The sequence below is a fragment of the Lagopus muta genome, chromosome 1 (genome assembly GCF_023343835.1).
Source record: "Lagopus muta isolate bLagMut1 chromosome 1, bLagMut1 primary, whole genome shotgun sequence".
Taxonomy (NCBI): domain Eukaryota; kingdom Metazoa; phylum Chordata; class Aves; order Galliformes; family Phasianidae; genus Lagopus; species Lagopus muta.
The window spans coordinates 22,012,735-22,037,380 of record NC_064433.1 but is presented as its reverse complement, the minus strand read 5'-3'; the positions used below and the strand labels follow the sequence as shown (position 1 = coordinate 22,037,380).

Below are 24,646 nucleotides of genomic sequence, written 5' to 3'. Positions count from 1 at the left end.
ATCAAGTTTCCTGCTATGTGGGGCTATGGTTCCCTGAGGGTCTTCATCTGCCAATAATCTTAATTACAGTTTATTGTAATTGACATCTTATCTATTTTGTCTGCTTCATTCCAGTTAGAAAATTCAAACCCCTGACAAGTGAGCTCCAGTATTTGGTGAATGTGATAATTAAGCAGAAATTGGCAACCACTTCATAGACAAATTCTGTTTTGCTTTTAATTAAAACTGCATTTAAGCTATTGGTGAGGCATAAAAATAAGTCTTCATTGTAGCTAGACCTTGTACTGGGGCTTATACAGCAAGGTGATGGGAGCAGGGGGCTTCAGCAGTGACCTCTGTGAGCAGAGCCCTGCAGTGCACCATGTTAGAGCAGAGCTGCTCCAGCAGGGCCCTGCCACTGCCAGAAAACAACCACAGCACAGCTGGGAGAGAGGGGGGAGAAAGGAGAGAGCAGCGGCCCTGCGGGCATCGAGCTCAGGGCAGGAGGAGGGCAGGAGGTGCTGCAGCTCCATGCAGCCCAGGACAGGCCCACGGAGGAGCAGGCCATCCCAGGCACGGGGTCCATGATGGTAGTTGTTGCATGATCACCTTGTCCTCATCTCAACCCATGAGCTTTTTGCCAACAAATTTTGTCCCCATGCCCTTCTGAAGAGGAAGAGTGAGAGCGGTGTGGGGTGCTGGGCTGCCTACTGGTGAGAAACCATCATAGCCATAAAGCTGTGCCCCCTGTATGCAGCTGGTGTATACAGATGCCAGCAGAAGGTAGGCTTTCTCTGCTGATTTACATCAATCAGATGAAAATGAGATTCACTGATCTTTTTCTCAGTTCTTTCCAAAAAACTGTCTTCTTCCTGAAAAACTCAGTGGGAATAAAAAACATCCCTTCAAAACATTTTGTCCTTGGTTCAGCCAAACTGTAGAGAAATCATGAAGGAAAAACAATGAGAAGGTGTCCTTGCAAAATAATGTTTGGAAAGAAAAAAGGAAGGATAGGGGTCCCTGCAAAACAAGATGAAGAAAAAGCTGAGAAGAAGAGTTTCAAGAATCTGGTTAAAAAAATCTATCTTGCAAGTATATGGCAGGAGATGCTGGCTTAGCATCTGTGTGTAAATCTTGTTTGCTGGACAGAGCAAAGGGTGATAGACTTTACAGGATACAAAGACAGTTGTAGTTGGGCAAAACAAACTCTGAATCCAGATTACAAAGTATGTTTAATCAAAGGAAATGAAACAGGGATGATCTGATAGGCAAATCGAGATGAATGTGAACCCTGAGTAAGTCAGCAAATGGGGAAAAGGAGGAAGGGTTCATCAGCACTGGGGTACAGGGACAAAGGAGCAGCTGTGTCCCCCAGTACTTCAAGTGATCCCACAGTATTCCCCAGTGGACTCTCCCTTTATTCAAAAGCCTCTCCTCTGTCTCTTTTTAGGATAAAGAACATAAATTTTCATAACAAATAGTTATATTTTAATCCTTTCAATCTAAAATTAGACTTTAGACCACTTAACAATAACAAAATGGCCACATTTTAAAGAGGAAAACAATTTGGAGCAAAAGCACTAATTATTAGCGACTGTAGTTCTTTTGATGAAATTTTCACCAACACTCACTTCTGAATTTTTATGAGATATTATGAATTTTTGTGGGGAAAAAAAAAGAGTAGATGTTTGTTCTCCTTTACAACTGTGTAGAACAGATTCTTCCCCACCTCAGAAGGTTTGTAGAAGAGTCCTTTTTTCCCCCCTAATGTTCCTACCCAGCAGGTTCTACCCTGGCTGCTTTCTGAGCTAGGAAGATCTCCTGTCTTGCCCTGACAGTGTTTTAAGGATCTGGGAGTACAAAGTAGAGCAGTACTAGAAAACTGTGGATTTAGTTATTGAGCTAAACCAACATCACTTGAGGCATAGATCATAGCATGTCTCTCTGTGTTGCTGCCTACTCTCATTCTCTTCTGCTTCCGTGAATATCACCCCTGGTAAACTTTCTGTTGCAGTGAAATATTTATGCCATTTTAAAACCCTGTAGTCTAGAAGAGAAAGTGAACAGAGCCTTATCTGTCTGTGAGTTTTAGATGATATACCTTTTAAATTAATGACACCTTGGTTGTGCCAGGTTCTTCTCAGTTGAGCCTTTGTGCCAATCATTTGGAGCACCATGCTGGCTATTGATCTATCACTCCACTTCACTGTAAATTCACGTACTAGCACTGAATATACAACTAGCACTGAAAATAAAGTTCAAAAAATACTCTTTGATATTACATGGTAGATATTTGTACAGAACCAAAGCAAAAGAAGAGGTGTTTCACCTCATGCCTGCTTAGATCAGAAGTCCTTGAATAGGGATACTGTGGAAGCTGAAGTTTGACATGGCTTAATGGTGAGTCTGTGTTGGTTCATGGAAGAAAAGTTCTATAAACATTCTTTATGAAGAGAAGTTGTCTGTAGTGAACTAGAAAACTACTTTTCCTCTATTGAAGTTTGGGAGACCATTTGCTTATTTTACTGTACAGTTTTTTTGCTAGGCTTCTGCTTTCAGTAAACAAATGCAGATAACCAACATCCTATTGGACGCCTGATCACTTGGGAAGATAATATAACTGTGAACAACTCCCCTTCTTCATTTCTTTGAGCTGGGCATTACCTTATACAGTATGCGATTTCTCTTGAGTCAGCAGTGTTCCTCCCTGACTTCTTACTTATCCCCAGCCTCCTTTCTGGAGATAAGCAGAGGGAGAAACAGAGGAGGCCTTGATGCTGTCCAAATACTATTCGGCAGTAGCCAGAACGCTGATGTGTTATATTATAAACACTATTTTATCCACAATACTGTACAGAGTGCTGTCAAGAAAATTAATTCCTTCCCAGCCTGACCCACTGCACCCTAAAATGTTAACAATTCAAGATTCCCATCTAGATTAGATTTAGATTAGATTGATTTATATTATTTTAGGTATTTTTTATTAGAGGGAAACTTGTGTTGAGCATTTTCAATCCAAACTCCTGTTCTAGCCAAAGGACACTCTTAGCTCCTGTTCCAGAATGAGATGATCTTAAAGGCCACTTCCAACCCAAGCCATTCTGTGATTCTATCCATTCTATGAGGTACATCATCCAGCATCAGTACCAGTCTTTCAAGATTACACTGAGCATCTTCCACAGTGCTGGTGCAGGTTATTCTCTGTGCAATCACAACATCCTCCCTGCTGTGATGAAGTTGTGGTAAATTACTGCACCAAAATGACTTTGAGTTATTCTGTGGTAATTTGTACTGATGCTACAGCAACAGATAAAATCCCAGAAATGCCTGAAGGAAATGGATGAAAATGAGAAATACACAACTTGGAGGTAGGTATTAAAAGAAAGAAGGCTCAACCGCAGCCAATTTCTGTTGTTACTCCAAGTAGGGATAGATTTTGCTTCTTTCCTCAGAAGGGATGGTTGCTTTTCTCCATAAGGGGTGGAGTAGAGAAAAGCAGTGTATTTCAGGAGGATGTTAAGGGAATTGCAAACTTGTGTTTAAGAGAAGATTAAATTTAATCTTCAAGCATATTGCCTAATGGAAAGTAAAGTTGAGGTGAAAAAAATTTATCTGTACTGCCTTATAACAGTTCAGGTATTAGAGGGGCTTGTGTCTCAACATGTTTAGATATATCACTCATGTACTCCTACTATAATACGTGTATGCTTGTATATTCATCGTATTGAACTGCACTGAGAAAAATCAAATGGCATGAGAAAATATCAAGGGCGGTCTGTATGTGGGATGAAGGTCAGTGGGTTGGCTCTTGCCCAGGTTGTGCAGCAGGCTGGAGAGCCAGGCCAAAGTAGCAGCCACTGTCAGGGAGAGAAGCGAGCTCCTTCTGTCCTGTGGAGTCTGGCTTGGTCTACTGAAAAATGGAGACCTTTATGGTAACTTTATCCTCAGGGATAAAGTGTAACATCCCTTCTTACTTCTATTTTTTGTGGTGACATTTCTGAGTATTACTGCAAATAACAGTTGTTTTGCATGTAAATGCTTTGTCCTGCAATCTGATTCAGAGATGCTTTTGGTGCTAGCTTGATGAGGCAGGCAAAATAAAAGAGGGTCAGCAAGGCAGGGCACAGCAGTCTTTTCAAATGGGAAAATTCTTGCTAGTTTCCACAAATGAAAAACACAGGCTCTGTAACCATAGAAACACGATGGGCCAAGGATAACTCTGAACTTCTGATGAATTTCTTTTGTTTGGTATAAAACCCTGCTTGGAGGAAGAGATGTAACATAGATAAGGAGAATAACAGTGCTTTACTGTCTGTACTTCCTTCCCGTTAGCTCTTGGAATACTTTCGAGAGCTATTATTATTCTATTTTACAGCACAGGAAACAACACCAGTTTTGCCAAGGCACACTGCTGGAATAAAACCTGAGTCTTTACGGGTTAACCACAGTTGAATTAATAGAAGGAATGAAAGTGCTTGCAGGTAGTTTTGTGGGTGTTCCACCAAGTTACGTAGCGCATTACTTATGCTCCTAAAAGAAAGATGCTGCACTCTTGCTCTTTGACCGTATCTATAAAACAACAGATGTACTCATAGATATCTGAAATTGACTTCTGATCTATCCAAACTCCGGGCTGGTGTTTTGATTTTGAGTCCAAGCTATAGGCTTCAGTCTGTGCCTCAGTGGCTCCTTTACCTTTGATGGGCAATATATGGAGATATACTTTGGCTAACCTGATGTCCCCGCCCTTCTGCAATCACACTAGAAAGAGCAATGAGAAGGAGCTTGAATTTTTCACTCTGCCTGTAGCACCCAAAGACATTCTGTAAAATTCAAGCATGCAAACTTCCAGTGTTGCTTTGTGTCCTAACACCTCAGTGCTCACTCAAAGCCTAAGGATAAACTCTTCTCTCCATTGAATTTTGTTGGTGTGAATAAGGACAAATTTTTTCAATACAGAATTGACAAGATAACAGAAACACGGTGTAGAGCCTGAGTAAGAAGGGGAGATTTCCAGAAAGCTGGCCAGACTTGCTGACTTCCATTTTCTGTTTTACTGTTGGAAAGCAAAAGTCTCATCAACATCAACATGCTAGGTGTCAGCAGTGAAGATTATATACTGCAATGGCAGAAAAAAAAAAAAAAGAAAGAAATGTCACACCTGTGACATTCCAGTGTTACCTGGAAATATCTGCTAGGAATTTGGTCTGCATCCAGTCTTTGAAAATACCAGCACTGCTGAGATGTTTTGTTTCTAAACCCATAGCAATTGCACTTGAACTGTGAAAGAATTTCTGTCTGTGAAAGAAAATGTTGATCACTGTAATAGTGTAGACAGCCCCCTCCAATGCTGAAAGAATCTGTACATATACATAAAGACTAAGGGTTCCCACCATGCATCCACAGATGTGGGATAGAATAAGATAATTAGCAATTAATGATGTGGCAATTACAGAAGTAAACAACAAGCATAGATCACGCAGTAGCCTTTCTGTCAGTGAATGAACAATTTTTTCATGCATTCAATTTAGAAATGAGACTTTTTTCCTTGGAATACCTTTTGATTTTTATCAGAGAACTGCATACAAATTCTATCCTGTGGAGGCATTCATAAAAGCCAAAGGGCATATTTGCACACGCACAAAAAACTAAACTCCTTTATAGCCCCAGGGAGTACATTTTCACCTCCACTCTGCAGGATTCTTTTGAGGGCCTTGTGCACTAAGATTGAGTTGCAAAGAGGCTGCCTATACTCTGACAAATCAAATATTGCAATGCTATCAAATTAGAAACCAACTCCATTAGGACAACTCAGAGGAGTCAAATTGGGCCGGTAGATTCCTTGTCATAGAGTCAAAGAAAATAATTACGTTCTTTTTTTAAAGATGACTCATTGGTGAGTGCATTGATGAGGCATTTAGTTGTCTTAGAAGAATGGTCTACAAAAATGTCCTTTACAAGGACAGTGCACAGAACCAATCAATAGAAGGATGAGCACAGGCAGTAGTATTTGAATTCCTGTTTCTGCTTAGCAGAAGTGTGAGCTGGGTCTTCTCATGCCTGCATCAATGTGAAGTATGTCTATAGCCTGATGCCAGCAGCACTCTTCTGGTGCACAAAGTTTTAAATTCCTTGAATTTCTTAACCATAATCTTGCTTTCTGGATGACAACCCTTGCCAGAAGTCAATCGTACCAACCGCTGTCACCTCTCTGTTCGCTGTGAGGCTGAGATAATGGTGGTGCCTTTCGTAGGACTTGGTGCTGGCAGAGGTGAGTGCAGTCTCCCGCAGGTTAAGGTTAGAAGCCAATGGCAAGAGAACTCTGAGAGCCAAAGCAGAAGGTCCTGGTGAAGTTTAGGTTCAGTTGTAGCTCACCTTGGATCATCTGATCTTAAATAGTAAATTGCGCTTTATGGCATTTTAACGCTAGTCTGCAGGGTTTTATTAATTATTATTATTTTTGTATTTCATACTTAACCTCTATGGGGTTTTTTTGCTTTTTTTTTTTTTTGCTTTGTCATATTCTCTTGAATTATTGCTGTTCAAATAGAAAAAACAGGAAAAAAATCAGATAGAATTTCAAACAGTTTTGTCACATGTAGCTTTTAAATGGAGATCAGAGGTGTCAGCCTGATTGGATTGTATGTGACACACTCTGCTTTTCTTTCAGTCCTAGTTTCAAACAGCTGGATTCTGCATCTGGGAAGAAACAGACTTATTATTTTTCAAAACTACATATGCCTGTCACACTCTCTTTGAAATGCTAATGGTTAAAGAACTGAGAGCTCATTTTCTATTCTGATATGCAAATGATTAAATCAGTCCCTCTGTCCCTCTTTGGCCTCTGTTTGAGCTGCCCAGTAGCCACAAAGCTTTGGCAATTAAATTGATTAAAAGATTTTAAAGGAAATATGCCATCATGGGAGAGATGCTCTTGGTATAGACACTTATGTGAATTTTTGTATGGAAATAATTGTATTACTTCTGAAGTAAAGAATGTAGCAAACTAGGAGGCTGATTAAAATAAAAGATTTAAGTTTCTGTGAAGTGAATATTTTCTGTCAGGCAAAAAAATGCCCATCTGAATATATGTTTCCCAGCGTACGTAAGTTACTCCATCCACTCTGACCTAAGACTTTGTCTCAAAGGCCATATTTCCTTGGGATAATAAAACTTCACTCCTTTCTAAGATTTTCCTGCTTTTGTATACTGTCTCCAGTTCTGGCAAGAGTTCTTGAAAACAAATTTGTCTTTTAATGAGGAACATAGGTAACTGATGCAAAATTTCAAAGAGAATATTGAAAAATAAGCTTTTTGTTAACTGTTTCTAAGAATATGAGTCTGTTTCACCTGCACATTGGCCTATTATTTAAATTCTGAGCACATCTGAAGAACTAGACCTCGTGAACTGGACTAGAGCAGGGAATTTCCCTTTCCTGTGAAGACGCTGCAATGGAAACAAGGAGATAGCTTAAAAAGATATGTAGGTTTCTAGTTCCTCTTTACATTAATTGTTACTGTCTCTTTGAAAATGTGAATTCATTGACAGGCAGTTACTTCATCAACAAGATGTGCGTGTGTGTATACACACAGGAGGCAGTCCAAAAGGGACAATGGGGTGCAATGCTTAAACATGGAAAGAATAGAGTAGACCAATGAGTTGGAGTTACGACTCATAAATGTTGTGCATGTCATGGAAAGAGAACAAGAGAGCTCCAGGACACTTTTTGGTGTCATGTTAGCCACTCATCCACTTAGTTTGCATGGTATGTATCAATTGAAAATATAAATAACTATATTTGGAATGTGTTTGTTTGTTTTTAAATTATGTTTAAAAGTATATACTGGTTAGTATTTCTATGCATTCCTGTATAATCAATAGATATCAAGATGTTATAATCACAATATAATAGTATAATCAATACATATCAAGATGCTATAATCACAATATAATCAAGAGAGTTAGGCAAAGTAGACAACAATCACAAAAAGAGAATAGGTGGAAGAGCTTACCCTTCAGCTGAGCTCACCACAAAACACCCAGAGAGGCAATCTCCAGAAGAGATCCTTCCCCACTGGTAGCCAGCTCTTAAATTGGTCTAGGAGGGGTGCAGCCTGGCTCCACCTCTTCCGGCAGCACAGGTGAATTGCCTTCAGCTGTGATCCTCTGGCTGACTCATGGCTCACCTCAGGTGATCAATCAGAGGTTCAGGCCGCGACTCAGCAGTTCCCATGCAATTCCTTATAGATTAACAGAAGAAGGAGATTCAAGCTTTGTGTAGTCTATATGATTAACCATGTCTTTCTGATGGCAACTTCAGCCACAGCACTGAAAATTTTCTTATGAAACAACTTGCAAGAAGCTTTTCACTGCTGTTGACTTATTCGACATTAATTTGTAGCATCCTGAAGTTTCTCTCCAGTTCTTGTCTTTTATGGTTTTCAAATGTTTGAAGTCTTATTTCTGGAGTACTTACAGACCAACATGTCCCACATCCTTCATTTTCCAGTGCCATCACCTAGTTTAATAAAATTTCCCCAAGTAGAAGAAAAACTTAAAAAAAAGAAAAAAAAAGCTTGTATTGTTTGTAGCAGAATCTGCAACTTGATTTTGTCAGTCTTAATGATTCTGTCTACCTTTTTAATCCAGTCAGGATGTGGCCGATTTTGTCTTCAGTTTCATATGAGTTCTTAATGGTAAATATCAGCAAGGAGATTGTATTTACCTGTTTTGATTCTGCTTTGTAATTCTGAAACTCCAAAAATATTTATGAAAAAGGAATCAATACCATAAATCTCTTTTTTTAATTTCAGATCTTGGCATTTAAAATCAATTTAGTGTTTAATGGGTTTGGAAAGAGCAGTATTCCAAAGTAATGCAATAAATTCAAAACTATTAATATACCATCCATAATTCGGGGGCACTTTCCACTTGCTTACAGAGGAAATGAATAAAATTTCTAATAAAAGTCTTGCATTTTGTATTAATCATAACTAAAGTTACATGAAGATCTACTAATTTCTTCAGAGATGAGTAGGTTGCTGTATTTACACAGTACCATGGGTAAAGTATGTATACAAAGGAGAGACATTTTGAAACACCATGGTAATCTGAGACATGATATCATCATTTTGACCAGTTCTCAAAATAAATCAAAGAAAGATTGAGAAATCAATTGTTTTCAGGTGCTCAAAACTTAGATCTCTCATTCTAAGCTAGGTTTTCCAGGCTACCTTAACTATCATCTGTTGACTGCACAAGCAAATGTGCAAACAGAGCAATTCAGCTTGTTCAGAAATATATCTCTACAAATCTGATGAGCTGTCAATATGATGAGGTTTGACATGGAGCACAAGATCAACATAGTCATAAGAATCTAGCGTAGTGATATCACAAATCAGTGAAATGAACTTTACCCCTATTGAACATAATAAAATAACTTTACAGCTAGGTCTCTGATACACAGTGCCTTCTTGAAATCTCGGTCTTCTAAGGGTTATCTAAGGACAAATGAGGAAGTCTCTAGTTTTATTGCATGAGTGGCTTAAGTCATTGTTCAGTGGAACATTTCAATTTAGAATGTATAAAGAATTAAATTGTCAACATACATATTAGTGATCTATCAGGTAGTCCTATTCTTCATATCTTCGTTCTTTAGCTTATTTTTGAGAAAAGCTACTGCCAAACGTTTAAAACAATCATCAAATGCTTTGATTTGGAAAGGGCATTATGGATCACCTATTTCCAGCCCTCCTGCAATAGGCAGGAACACCTTCCACTAGTCTCAGTTTCTCAGAGCCCCACACAACTTGGCTATCAGTACTTCCAGGGATGGTGCAATTCTTTCAACTTTTCAAGGAAAGAAGATTTTCATCTAAGAAATGACATTTGTGAAACAAAAAAAAAATCCTATACAAGCTAAGGAAAAAATACTTGACAACTTCAAAGTCTTTGGCATAATGATGATCATGTTTGTGTTTATTAGTTTGTATTGATCAAAACATATCATTCCAATTGACTCTGCATGGTTTTTAGATATTGGTTCATTTTTAATCTCACAGTGGAAATGCACAGAGATCGAGGATCTTACGATCAATCGCACACAAAATCATGCAGGTTGCTACTTCTCCCATACTTAAATAGGCAGATACATATGACAACAGCAGATTTAATAGGAGCCATAAATAAGGGATAAGTCTGAACTAATCTGTCTAGGCTTCTTTAGATAGGCAAGAAGACAGATTGTCTTTATAAAGGCTCTGATTTCCTGAGATTTTTATAGAAGGAAACCACTTGGGAAGTAATATGCATTTGAGGCATTGATAATATTGTATTGAACTAAAGTCTCATGAATACTCAGAAAAGACCTGGAATGTCTTTTTCACTTGTACAACCTTGGGTTATCTAAAAGCTTGACCCTTAGAGGGAAGTGAATTTGTTCTCTTATATACTACTCTGTAGGAATTATGCAAGAAATTTAGTAAAATACACTGATAAAGGAAGCTGGAGATAGGAAGATGAGATAGGCTCTGTTTAACTTTAGCACACGCAATAGGAAACTTTCAAGAGCAGAAATAATAAAGTGTTTAATGTATGTGATTATGCTGAGAGAAAAAGGATGAAGACCTGACTGGAAATATATTCTCTGAAGACTCTTAAGAATCAAGGCAAAGCTTAAACACAGTGTCTTTGCAGAGAGTGAAATAAACTTTGCAAAACTAGGCCCTTACCCTAAAGCTAGCTACCTTCACACACAGATCTCATTTCAGAGGGAGGATCATTCAAAAGAACACTTGGAGAGACAAATAACACTTGTTAGCTTTTCATGGGAATAACACCTTTTTTTTTCAGTAATCTGGATAATTTCCTCCCTTTTCTCCTTGCAAATTTGGGAAGAGTAAAAACTGCAAGCAGCCTGGAAAACTCCCCTGAAAGAAAGGAATGTCTGCAAAACTCCTTTGCTATTTGCTTCCTGTGAATTTTGAGTCTTGTTAATCATTAGAAAAGGTTAAGTATGTTTTTGTTACCTAGCAGCCGTGCCTAGTTTTAAGAAGTTTTGTTTAAAATTATATCATGCATTTATCCGTATTTTTCTCTGCTCCTATTCTCCTCACTGGAATTCAAACTCAAGCAAGTCTGAATGTAGCCAGTCATTTGAACTCATGGTCTTTGCTCCTAACTGCTTGCAAGGAATATGGAAAATTAGAACTAAAATGCATACTGGAGCATGGGAAACTACTGTTACCTTATCTACATGAAGATTTACTCTTATCTGGTTTTCAATTTGCACTGTGATGACAGAGAAAATAACCTAAAGCAAATCAGAATGTTATTTTTAGTCTTTATTTTATTTATTTTTCTTTCCAGTATTTCGGTTGTGGTGAAGCTTTGTGCTTTACGACTTTCAACCTAAAAATGGAAGCCTGAGATGAGAATATTTTCAGTATTATTTCTGAAAAAGATGATTAATTTGGGGATTAGTTAAAATATTTACCCTACTGGGTTCAGCTTATGTTAATGTATATTTTAGCTTCAGGCAAATATTTAACCTAATGCAATATGAACTGCAGTGCTTGTGCACCCAAAAGGTTACCTGTTTTTACTATCTATGTCAGCTGCTGTTATAGAGGATGTTAATTCTTTTTGAAATCTTTGTTTTCCTTACACACTTTCCAATATTAAGTTGACATTCTAGCTTAGGTAAAATCAATGAGAACTCTCCTCTTGAGTTTCCTGGGGCCAACATTTTATTCTGTAAGTGAAAAAAAAAAAAAAAAAAAGGAAATTATAAAACACAACAACAACAACAAAACAAATGAACAAACAAAAAAAACCCCATCACTTGAAAATACAAAATGATGAAGTAGTCAAAAGTAGCCAGCCATCACAGCTGCTAAGCTGCTGTCTCTTCCTGGAAGCCTCACAGCATGCATGTGAACAACAAACTGTTGAGGCCTCTGGCTGTTCAGGAGCTCTGTTCTTGGGGATAGATCAGAAGTTACCTCCAAGTTGGCAGTTTTCATTATTTGTCTTTTTCAACATCAGTGGTGTTCAATAATGATTGTCAGTGCAGAGTTGTACAAGCTGTTGCAAAGGCACTGTGAAGCAGATGCTTATTTTTACTGCACTGACAACACAATTTCTTCCCAAAGCAGTGAGATTAGCCTGAAGAAGTACTGGGAGCTAAGAAGTGGAAATGTTTAAGCACTCTGGTGTATACACCAGGTCTTGGTCTGTGCTGGAATGGAAGATGAATTTTCAGACTCCCAGGCAGCCAACAGGAAATGGATTATTAGGGCTAACAAACAATCCTGTTTGTTTCAAACCCCTCTATGTACCTGGAAAGCTTTGGAACAGTGAATTTACATTCACATGATGAATATAAAGAAAGGTTGGACTAGAAGGACAAGACCAAACACCTTTTATTTGCCTTTCTTTTGGAGGTTCCTGTTCATTCCTAGTCTTCAATAAATAAAAAGTGCAACTAACTGAGCCTGACATCATGGGAAACAATGGTGAAAATCAACAAATTGTGGTGTAAACAGGGAAGAGTATATCTTGGCCTCTATCCAAGGCCTTGAGGAGCCTAATTCTGGCTCTAATAATTATGTCTTCCATCTTCCAATGGTATCCTGGGGTGCGTTAAAAAGGACAACGGCCAGCAAGTCAAGGGAGGTCATCCTCCTACTCTGCCCTGGTGAAGTCACCTTTGGAGTGCTGGGTGCAGTTCAGGGTTCCTCAGTCCAAGAAAGACAGGGAAGTTCTAAAGGAAGTCCAGCAGAGGGCCCCAAAGATGATGAGGCGATTGGAGCATTTCATTTGAGAGACCTGTGACTGCTCAGCCTACAGAAGAGAAAGTTGAGATGGGATCTTATCATGCTTATAAATATCTGAAGGATGGGAGTCAAGTGGATGAGGCCAAGATCTTTTCAGTAGTGCCCAGTGATAGGACAAAGGGCAAAGGGTAAAAACTGGAACACAAGGTGTTCCAACTGAATATGAGAAAAAACAGTGACAGAGCACTGGCACAGACTGCCCACAGAGGTTATAGGGTCTCCTCTGGAGATATTCAAAACCTGCCTGAATGCTTTTCTGTGTGACCTGCTTTAGAGAACCTACTTTTGCAGGGGGTTGGACTGGACGATCTCCAGAGTTCCAACCCCTACAATTCTGTGATTTTGTGATTCCTACTTTAGAAATGGCTTCTAACTCTCCATCTCATCTTTTCTTCAGGGCAAATGTTGTTTGATGTTTTTTCAAAGGGAAACCTCCTAGATGAAGCTCCACGTGCAGCACTTTGAAGCAGCAGCCTCCAAAAGATTACTAGCACAGGGCACCCAACCTCCTGCATGCCTCTGAGCCAGAGTCAGTTTGCCAGCAGTCTGCAGAGGTGTTGCTGGCATGCAAGGCTGCTTGCTTTGTGGGGACACATTGTCCACATCTATGTGCTCTTCAGGATCAGCTGCCTTGTGTCTCTTCTCCCACATTCCAAGTGGGAGATTCTTGCCTAAGTCCAGGAGTGTTGTACAGGTATGTATGTTCCCACTCAGGTACTAATCTGCAACATAATCCATCTTGGATTATCCACAGTTGTTTTTTTATTATTATTATTGTATCAAATTATCAAATTTTGTGATTTTTGAGTTATTCATGCGGTCATGCTTTTCTTTTTTTTTTTTTTAAATCATCATAAAAAATGATGTCATCAGAATAATTTTCTAGATTTCATATCCAGATTAAGTACATTTTCCAGAGTTTTCAATATTTTCTTTCAGAAACAGCAAATGACATTTCCTTAAGAAAATAAAAAGGGGAGAGGAGAAAGAAAACCATCCCTGAGCCGACAGAATGCAACAGTAGGAGGCAAGCATTCAGCTGGCAGTTACTTACTTCCTGGCATGCAATTTTAATTAAGGAGTCAGCATGTCTGCTACACAAGCACACAGGAGGCAGTAACTAAAAATGACTGGGAAAATGTCCATGGATAAAAAGGTAAGAGAAAGAAACAATGACACTATATTTCAGGAGACTAATTGAATATGTTCATCCCTAGTTTTCACCAGATAAGTCCTATTACCAAAGGAAAAGCAAGCAGAAATTGCTGTGTCACAGAATGCCAAGGAATACCTATTTTGTAGTGTATAGTCAGACTCACTTATTTATCCAAGATAATTGAAAGACAGCATCTCTATTTTGTTGTTGATGGGTGGTAGTTTTGCTTTTTTTTTTCAGTTAGGTCTGCATTTGTACCCATTTTCACACTTATGCAGTGAGGTTTTGTCTTTCTTTTTATGCCAGGCACATTGCATTTAGAGCAATTATGCCTTTCCCAAATCAGTTAAATTGCCTGGTGTATAAGAAGCAGAAGAGACCAGCTCAGGAGTCTTGTTTAGAGATATCAGTTCACATTTTTAAGCGCAATTCAGGCCAATTTTCCTTACACCATAGCTGTAGCAATCACATAGCCAAGCAAGACAGCAAGGAGATTACTTGAAATCATTTCTAATAATTTTTCATAAATACTTTTTCTCCTCTCATATGATGAGTTTTTCTTCTTTTCTCAGAGCCAGTCTTCAGAACACAGAGGCTGAATCATATCCTGCACTTCCAACAACCATTATTAATCACACAAATATCTTTCCAAAGAAATACTGCAAAATCCTTCACTGAAATCTCATTGTTGGCTGTTGCTTTCTCCACTGGCAAATACTCAGATGGAGCACTGAGAAATGAAAAGGAGGGAGTTCATGCACCTGCCTTGTTCTATATCCATGTGTGCCAATCTGAAAGGGCTGAGACTAAAAATAATTGGTGAAAGAAAAGCAAATTAATATGATATGACTTAAAATTAGGGCTCTGAGTTCTGTGGAGAAAAGAACCGGTCAGCTAATCTCAGACTTTCTGTCTTTGTGTCACTTCCACTTACTAAGAGTTTTTCAGCTGACAGGTATGCAATTTATGGTTATATTTGAATAAAAAATTGCAGGGTGAATGTTAGAGAAGTACAGTGATGTATCAAAAGTTCTTTCAACTTTTTTTGTTTCTATTAGTGCCTTTGAGTAGGGTCATTATGGGTTGAAAAGTTATTTCTGAGAAAATAAATGTGAGTTAGGATGAAACACTGAAAAATCAGTCATAAATACTTTCATTTTGTTGAGTGGCTTTCATGAATCAAAACTGATGAACTGTTCAGAGCAAGTTTGGACCACAAGAGCTGCGTGAGGCTGAATATGGTCTGTGTTTTCTCTCCACAGTGACAGAGACCAGATTGAAAAGACTAATGACAACACTTAAGATTTTGATGTCTTGCTCACACAAACTAAATTAATGAGTGTTTTCGTTTTTGTTTGTTTGTTGATTTCTGGTTTTGTTTTGTTTTAAGTTAACATACAGGGAGAAATTTTCTCTCACTGAGCAGAAGAGAAAATATCCTAGGCTTTTTTTTCCGTAACCTTGCACAATTCAGGTGCTGATAGAAAACCCTGAAGATCTTTGCAATTTGAACCAGATGACAGCGATCACTTCAGGAGCCTAGGCTCTTTGAAAATCGCCATAGTTTACTGACTGACAGTTGCTTCTCCTATCTGTCTTAAACTGCAAAATGCCCTAAAGGAATTGCAGAAAGAGTAGCATAAAGACTGAGTGATAAGCTCTATATCACTGCAGAATTGCCAGGAGAGTATTTATAGCCAAAAAAGGAGAAGTTAATAACCAGTAGCTATCAGGCTACTCATACTTGTTCCCAGACCACAGCCATGACCGTCAGTACTGATGGGTCATTGTCTGCACAACCTCTGCAACCTGCTGGTCCCTGAGGGAAACTTTGGGTCCATGACATTTGCCACCAGGTTTAATGAGCTGATGTTTCTTGGTTCTTTGTAATAAATAACTCGGTGCACTATTTTGAAGCAGGCTAAACCTTCAGCCATCTCGCTGCTAAATAAACTGAACCATCCTTTTGCCAGTCTCTCCCCCTTTCCTCTGGAAGAAGGCATTTCAGAAGGTTGAAGCTGCAAAGTCAATGAACCTTCTGGGGAAGCTTCCTTCTCTGCCTTTCTGAAATGCTTTCTAATTCACCAGGTAAGTGAATTAGTTGTAACACCTACAGTGTATCTGGCTGAAATGTAGTGAGAAGAATTTAGTGCAGAAAAAATCTTCACTCAGTTTCAATACCAGACATTGAAATATCTCAGCTCCTAGTTTGGCCTGTAATTTTGATTGATGAACCTTACATTTTTATTTCCTTTGAACAGTGACCATGACTTTCAAGGGGAAGTATTTACCTTGCACATGAAAAGAAGGGGACAGTGTTCAAAAGCAACTGCAAAACTTTTCTTAATCAACTCAGCTGAAACTAACAGCATGCCTGTAGTCTGTCTATATAATTTTACATGAAGACATGAAAAAAAAAAAATTAGATGAAATAAACCTGCCTTCAGGCAGTTCTACTTTGCAATGGAAGAGATGATTGAACTGATTGCTATATTGCAGACAGCATGGTTCCTTGCTGCATGGCAGGGATAATACTTATTTTCATATGGATGGGCTGTTCTTGATTAATTTTTTTGTGATTGAAAGCTCAGGTAGGACTCTGGAGACATCACAACTGCAGCTGCTAAGCAGGGTCACACTGTGGTTATCTAAGCATGTGTTCAAATGGGTGATCTTTCACTGCATTGTAACAACAGCAGCTCACAGATAGTGCTCCTCACTGCTGAGGGCTGCAGGAGGAAGCTCAGACCCTGTAGGGCCGTGATGAGGGGAGAAGAGGGTCTGTCCAGCTCTGCTCTCAAAGTGTGCAGACAGAACAAAAGAGGGGAAAGGAAAAAGAGCCCTGATACTGCTATACAGGGAGTGTGGAGAGGTGGATGAGCAAAAAATGAATGGCTTCGGAGGTTGAGGAGGTGCATGGAGCTGAAGCTGAGTGCTGTCATCTCCGAGGCTACGTGTGGTGCCTGTGGGAGCCTGGATACAGGAGGAATGCCCCATTAAGTACATCACTCATTACTGACGTCCAACAGAGCCTGGAGAAGAGTTCCCAATAGCCTATTCACACACATATTGATTTTTTCTTTAAAAAGCGACCACAGTATTTATGAAATCATGTGGAAAATGCTCCTTGGCAAACATTAGCAACATTAGCCACTTTTCTGAGTTTTCTAATGGAAAGGATTCTGGACTTTGAAATTTTTTAAATGTAATGAGCATGTGCAGAACCATTTGTTTCTCTTTGAAATCCAGCTGAGAAAAGTGCCACCCTAGCCTCCAATTTGAATCTGCAGTACCCCTTTGGAGGATATTTCATGATTTTACATGAATTCCCCTGTTGACTTCAAATTGCTTTCCTGAAATCCCTACTATGAAATGTAGTGGTTGGAGGGAGAGAAACACTCAGCAGAGCGTATCTGCCTATGGCTCCAGATAATTAAATATTTAAATGTTAATTCAGGGGGGGGTGTTGTTGTTTCTCATTATTAAGTGTATTATTTGTAATAAGTGTGCAAGCAGCCCAGGGGCTGATGAAGAACAGAAACAAGATCAAAACACACATGAGAGACAGGGAATGGAAGAAATGGGAAAACAGGAGAACAAGTGCCTCTGGAAATCATTTTATATAAGTTTTGAAAATGTATTAACTCATTTTCCCCCATATTTATGTGGCTGCAGTCTCTGTGACTGTGTGGAAAGGGAAAGCAACTGACTGATATAGCCTTGGAGTTTAAAAATGTTACCAAAACTACTGAAAGAGAACATACCATTTTACAGCTATCTGTTGAGTGGCTTTTTTTTTAAAGCACTCATCCTGGTAGTTGGCTCTCCTACAGAACAGGTGAAATTTAAAAGAACAAATATCATGCTCTTCAAAGTGAATCTGTTCATTATAAACTGTGAGGAAAACACTTGGATAGGTTCTCAAACACGATGAAAAATTAAGTTACTCTTGGGTGTGTCTAATTCATGTTATCTGTAAACTTGAATGGTACAATTGCAGCACTAAAAGCTCAATAGACTTTATCTTGTCTGGTGTCATTGGCAGCTGTTCAGTAAAGCACTTACACGTGGCTTAATTTTAAGGACATGGTGCCCTGGTTTCAAGCCATAGTAGCTAGCAGCATAGTGGAATATTTCACTGATAAGCATTTTGAAAAGCCATGCAACAAATATGAACCTGCTGCTTCTTAAAGACACCAATATGCAATTGATTCAAAGGCATTATTTTACCGGTATGTGTTGAAGATACTTAGAATATTCCTTTTCTTGCTGTCTTTTTTCTCCTTAGTGCTAAGAATATTTAGCAGAATTGTTTAGAGTTTAACATCATGATAAATAATAATTCACTTCTTTTGAATCTGTATTTGATAAAGAGAACAGGATAAAATGGAGGGCTAATGTGCATTTCTGAGATGTCAATTTCTCCTTGCTGTTCTTACTGAAATATAGCCACATCTTGTCAAATTAGGATTCCTGGAGATTCTGTCTGTGAATACATGTTTAATTCTTTCACCTTGTTATGAACATATTATTAGACTTTCATATCTGTCATTTACTTACCACAAATGCCAGCAGTTGCTTTTCCTCCCCCAACTTTCTCTTTTTTTTAGCAAAAGAATATTTTTCTCCTGCAGCTTCAATCCAAATGATAGAATAACAACAAAAATGCATCTTGATGCAGCATTTGAATTTATGTCCTGCAAAACTCATGATTTATAAGATCTTCCTTTATCTAGCAGAACAATGAAAGAGCCATGCCTTTCTCATGATTGATAAGGGTTGCAAGTGTTATGTGCACTAAAGGATAAATTCCTATCTCCAGAATCTGTGAGGGCAGGCAAGACATATTTATTAGAAATCACATTTTGGCCTTAAATTCTGTAAGTCACCTTAACAGTGCTTCCATTCAGAGGCTGACCAAGTAGCACGAGCTTAAATTCTCAGAAAGCAATCATCCTTCCTGGTACACGAGTCACTGTTTTGTTACAAAATGAAACTATTCATTTAAACTGGATTCCGTGGATAAACTGCATTTATTTACGAAAGTCTTCCAGTTGGTCACTTCTGAGATCTTTTTGGATGATTATTTTTTCAATGGCCAATTTCATTTGGTACCATGCCTTCAAGAGTTGTTTCAGGAAGACAGTATCTTCAATAAGTCATAACTTTCTTAATCTCCACATGCTAGCAATTCTGTATATGGGGGTTTGTCGTGATACCAGCTGGCATGGCTGGGAGTCGCACGAATGGAAAAGTAGTGATAACCAAATTAGTTGTTATTATGAATATTGGAAATTGGGAATTAGGAATTGCATGGTATTTGTGCATAATGTAGCACTCCGGTCTTGCAGACATTTGAAAAAGATGGGGCAAATGCCAAACCAGCCTCTGGAGGGATGTCTGGACAGTTCCCTCTTCTTTGTGCATGTGTATGAACACTGCCTTTAAAATAAAGGAAGTGAGATAATACGGAGGACAGGTTTGTTTTTATGAAGAAAAGATTAGGTTGCAAAATGAACTAGCTAGAAAACGCAGCCAGCAAAGAAGCTCATATAATTTCTTATTTTAGGTGCTAAAAGGAGATTTGAGGTTTTTTACTTCTGAAAAGCTTCCACATTCCACTCTGAAGTTGGATGCACTTAAAGCTGGACAATGATGTGATGTACCACATTGTATGACCCAAACAGGGGAGAATTTATATTTTGCATTCAGATTTCACAAAAAAGATGCAGAGAAATTTTCAACATACCACGTACCTTATTATGAGGTTCATAAATCTCAATTTTCTTTGACTTTTGTCCTTGATCCAAGAGAAATATTAATTCTAATCCTAATAATATTGAGCAATTTATTTTCACTGCTAGCAATCTTCAAAGAAGAAAGCGTTTTTTTTTTCCCTCTTATCTTCAATGGCATTGATGTAGACTGAAAAGAAATGACACAGGAAGGCTGAGCTTGTGGTTAGCATGGGGCAGTATCAAAACAATGAAGGGAAGCCCGTGCCTCTTACCTTTTAGCCAGTACACTGAACTTCTGCAATTGAATGCTTTCAGTGAAATTTGGGCAATGAGTGCCATGTTGCTAAATGAATTTAATTTATGAATGGGTCACAAACCTCTTAAACAATTTCTGATGTGAATGCTATTATAGCTGATTATGTGATGTTGCATAGTCCACTGGACAGCGGTTAGCTGAGGAAATGCTAATTAAAACTGAACTAAAAAAGTTTGTCAGTGTTTGTGTAGTCTCATCTTTCTTGTATTTTTATAACTGCTGCTTGCAGTACAATTAAAGGTGTAAGCCATTAATCAATTCAAGGTCAAATTGTACAACCTTTCTTAAAAATAAAAGGGAAATGAGATAACAGAATTGGAAATATCAGCAAGGCAAAGCACAAGAACCCTAATAGATTTACTGACCTTTATTCTTTAGATAAGTTAGTAGTCATTATAATGCTGTGAATGTTCTCTTAAATTATTAAGATGCCATTGCTTCCTTATTGGAGGCACTTCATCAGGGTTCCACAAAGCCAGCAAAGCATGGATGAATGTTGCAACTCCTCAAAAATAAAATAGATAAAATTGGTGCTTTCTGCTTCTATATTACTTTTAAGTTGTGGTTTAAGCTGGCAGGCAGCTTAGCACCTCACAGTTATTCACTCACCCCCCACTCCCAGTGGGGAACGGCCAGAGAATAGAAAGGGAAAAAAAACCCAACAACTAGAACTAGAGGGCTGAGATAAAAACTATTTACTAAAATAGAAAAGGAAGGGGAAAATGAGATAATAGTAATGAACAGGTGATGCAGAAGCAATTGCTCACCACACGTCGACCAATGCCCAGCCAGTCCCTGAGCAGCAACTGCTTGCCTGGCCAAATCCACACCATTTTTCAAGTGTTTTTTTGGCATGATGTTGTAGGGTATGGAATCACCCTTTGGCCTGTTTAGGTCAGCTGTCCTGGTTCCCAGCTCCTTGTGCCCCCTCAGCCCCCCGTCAGGACAGTACCAGAAGCTGAAATGTCCCTGAATCTATGCAGCCCCGCTCAGCAACATTGGTTATCAACATTGTTTTTCTCCTGAAGCCACAACATAGCACAGTACCAGACATGACGAAGGAAAAATGAGCTCTGTCCCAACTAAAACCAGAACATATGTTTTTGCTCACCTGCTTTAAAGAACTTCCAACGTGCTCTCAAATAATTAATTAGAAAATTATGTAGATTCTGAAGAAAAATGTAAAGCGGGGAAAAGCCCATCTATGTGTAGCATCATTCTGAAATGTTTCTTCTATTTTCTTTTCAGCAAGATTTCTTTAGCATTGTTGTCCCAATGAGGAAGGAACTCCCAAAGCTATAGCTTAAGCACTATAGTTGCTATATGAGAAGTAAAAAGAGACAAAACAAAACTAAGCAGAATGGGTAGAACTTCATGTAAAATATTGAAAAAGACTCCCTAAACTTTGGAGAGTGGAATTGCTATTTTCAGGTAAACTGAGCTGAAGTACCTCCTGTTTCCTTTGAAAAACTGGTGACAAATCACATCCATTTCACGGTTGCATGCACTTGAAGCTCCTACATGGGACCTAAGTACAATACTTCCTTAAGGCTTAGGACTCCCTTGGCTTTTGCAATGTAAGGGTCCAGGAGTTTAGGTCTCTGATAATTCCACAAATCTTCTGTCTGACATGCACAGAGCCCCGAAGGTAAGCAGAAGCCATGGGTTTGGACTACTCACTGTTAGCTACCTGCTCACTGGCACCTACCTACTCCAAATATTTCCCAACCAATATTCAAAATGCATTACGAGTAGCAAAGCACATAAGACAAAAAAAATTGTTTAACACATTGGAAGGAATCTAAAGAAAGAATGAGACATAGTCACATGGAAAGAGGAGCAATTAGTGATGACACTGAGAAGATGAAATTTTCAGTCATTTTACTTTTGTTTTAATTTCAGTGCAAAAGGCCAATTGTGACATGATGCTCAATAGACTGAAATTATTAAGGATTAAAGAATGATTGAAATAATATTTAGATAGATAAGATGTGCTCAGATCAGTGACGACTGATTAAATTTGCCCTTTTAAGTACTTACGGAATTTACATGAAACAATTTCTGAATAATTACCACTTGTTTGTGAGAACTTATAGCAGTTGATGAGGTTTATCAGGAGTAAAGAAAGATCAATCTAATATGCAAATTCACTCTGATATCCACAAAGCTACCAAAACATATAATTAAATAATCAATGTTAAATATCTGGAGGATAATAACTTGATAAGAAACAGCCAGCACTGATTTGTCAAGAGCAAGCCATGTCAAAGAAGTCAATTTCCTTCTATGTAGACTCAGTAGCTTTGAATGGTTGAGAAGTAATGAAAGAATATATCTTGGTTTTGGAAAGGCTTTGGTTCCAATAAATCCTCCCCAAAAATTAGGGAGCCGTGACCTACAAGGAAAGACTATGGTGTGGGCATGCATCTCCATGCAAAGTCTGCACTCATAAAGCAGTGGTTGCTTGCTATAAATTTGGCAGCATGTATCCATGGTTGCTGGACCTGCTGCTCAGCAATGTGGAGGAGATCATTGGAGGCGTTAAGGTTGGAGGCAGCCTGGGCTGCAGTGATCACGCCCTGGTTGAGTTCATGATCTTGAGGAATGTGGGCCTGGCAAAGAGTGGGGTCAGGACCCTGAACTTTGCAAGAGCAAACTTTAAGCTGTTCAATGAATTGTTGGCCAAGATCCCCTGGGATGCTGTCTTTAATGACAAAGATGTTGAGGAGAGCTGGCTACTCTTCAAGGATGCCTTCCTGAGAGCACAAGAGCTGTCTGTCCCTCTGAATAAGAAAGCAGGCAGAGGAGGTAGGAAACCGGCACGGCTCAGCAAGGATCTGCTGGGCACACTGAGGGTGAAGAAAGGTGCCTACAAGCTCTGGAAACAAGAGCATCACCTGGGAAGAATATAGGGATACCATCTGGACTTGCAGACGTGGGATCAGGAACGCCAAGGCGCAGGAAGAGTTGAACTTGGTGATGTGAAAAACAATAGGAAGGCATTCTACAGGTACATTGGCCAGAAGAAACAGGCCAAAATGAGTGTACCTCCTTTGGTAAATGTAAAAGGAGAACTGGCTTCAACATACAAAGAGAAGACTGAGATACTGAATGAATTCTTTGGCTTGGTCTTCACTGGTAGCCAGGATTCCAGTACTTCTCATGTCCCTGAGCCTCTAGGTGGGAACCAAGGTCGTTTTTTTTTTTTTATTCTCTGGTTTAGTTCATATATAAGGAAAAGCTATAACAAAATTTGATAATAAGAGGAATGTCTTATGGGTTGCGATCTCACTGGGGACAGGTTTAGAATTCATTTGATAAATGAGCAACAATCAAAAAAAAACAAAATTGATTGAGTTAAGGGAAATGCAGAGTACCCAATTTAGCAATGCAAATTCAGCCAAACAAATGAAAAATGAAGACTTCTTAACTCCCTCTTAACTGGGCAGCAAGTTTAAAGTCGATGTCTTTGGATCAGAAACAGATTGAGACGTGTCTCCAAAACAAAGAAAGACAGAAAGTCTTCATTTTGTCATTTGTGAGCAGAAAATTGAAGTCTAAAGAAATTATTTCATTGCAGTCAGAATTGCTGGGGCATTATCCAGACTTACCTGCTACATTTGCCCATGTTATTGGTTCTATGGTGTATCTACATAGATCCCACCTCTGTGGGCATCCACATGGGGTGTGATTTTACCAAAAAGTGTCAAGAACATGACAAAAAAAAAAGACAAAATGTTTAGAAAATGTTTACTGTATGGTTAAAAAAACTTCACCACCACCACCAACAAAAATAAAAACAGAATTCTGAAGGTAATTTATCAATGCAAAATAGCCAACTGTCGAAAAATCCACCAGCCAGACTATTGAGAGATTTTCTCCATCAATTATGTACTTACAATTTGCTTTAAATGTTCATGGGTTTACCCACATATTTATGGCAGTTTTCCCAGATGCTTCAGACTACTGAATTTCAAAAAATGTTACTGCCACCATACATAATGACGTTAGTGGTATGGACAATCAGACTCACACACAGTTATGCTGTATAAATTTCCTCTACCCAGGACTGGCCACTGACATTATGCCCATAAGAATATAGGTACAGCATAGATTAAAAAGTAATAAAGGGTTGAATAAGGGACTAAACAGCAGCTTTATGTATCAAAAAGAGACAAAAAGCAACTTGTGTGGAGAGCAATGATCAATTGGCCACCATGTTGTCTGGGACTAGCTGAGATGTGACGACTTTTTGTGAGGAAGATTTCTATCACATATCAGGAAATAGAATTTGTATCACACAACTTTCATAACTGTACTTTGTGCAGTGATTCTGTAGATGGAGTTAGGTGAAGTCAGATCTCCTTTCTCATTAATCTCTAGGGGGAGTGGTTCCCCCTGAGCTTAGCAGTGGCATTATCACCTGCAAATGCTAAAATGTTAACCAAATTCAAACCATTTAATTACTGTATGATAATTTTTGCATTTATGAGTACTGCTAATGTAGTTTCAATGCTGTCTTGGCTATAATCAAAATTACAAAGCAATATTTCCCTTTTATGCTTGTTGTAATAAATAGCTACAAAACCATCTTCTCTGCTTCTGTCCTTTGAAGTCTTA

General features: G+C 38.7%; 1 long non-coding RNA gene across 1 annotated transcript; it reads right to left on the bottom strand.

Annotated features, from left to right (window-relative positions):
- Window positions 1–833: 833 nt before the first annotated feature.
- LOC125696952 (uncharacterized) lies at window positions 834–8,029 on the bottom strand. Its single transcript, XR_007378618.1, has 3 exons — window positions 7,993–8,029; window positions 5,161–6,678; window positions 834–914 (listed from the first exon to the last, which is right to left on the bottom strand). It is a non-coding gene; the product is annotated as an uncharacterized LOC125696952 (long non-coding RNA).
- Between the last annotated feature and the right edge of the window lie 16,617 nt (window positions 8,030–24,646).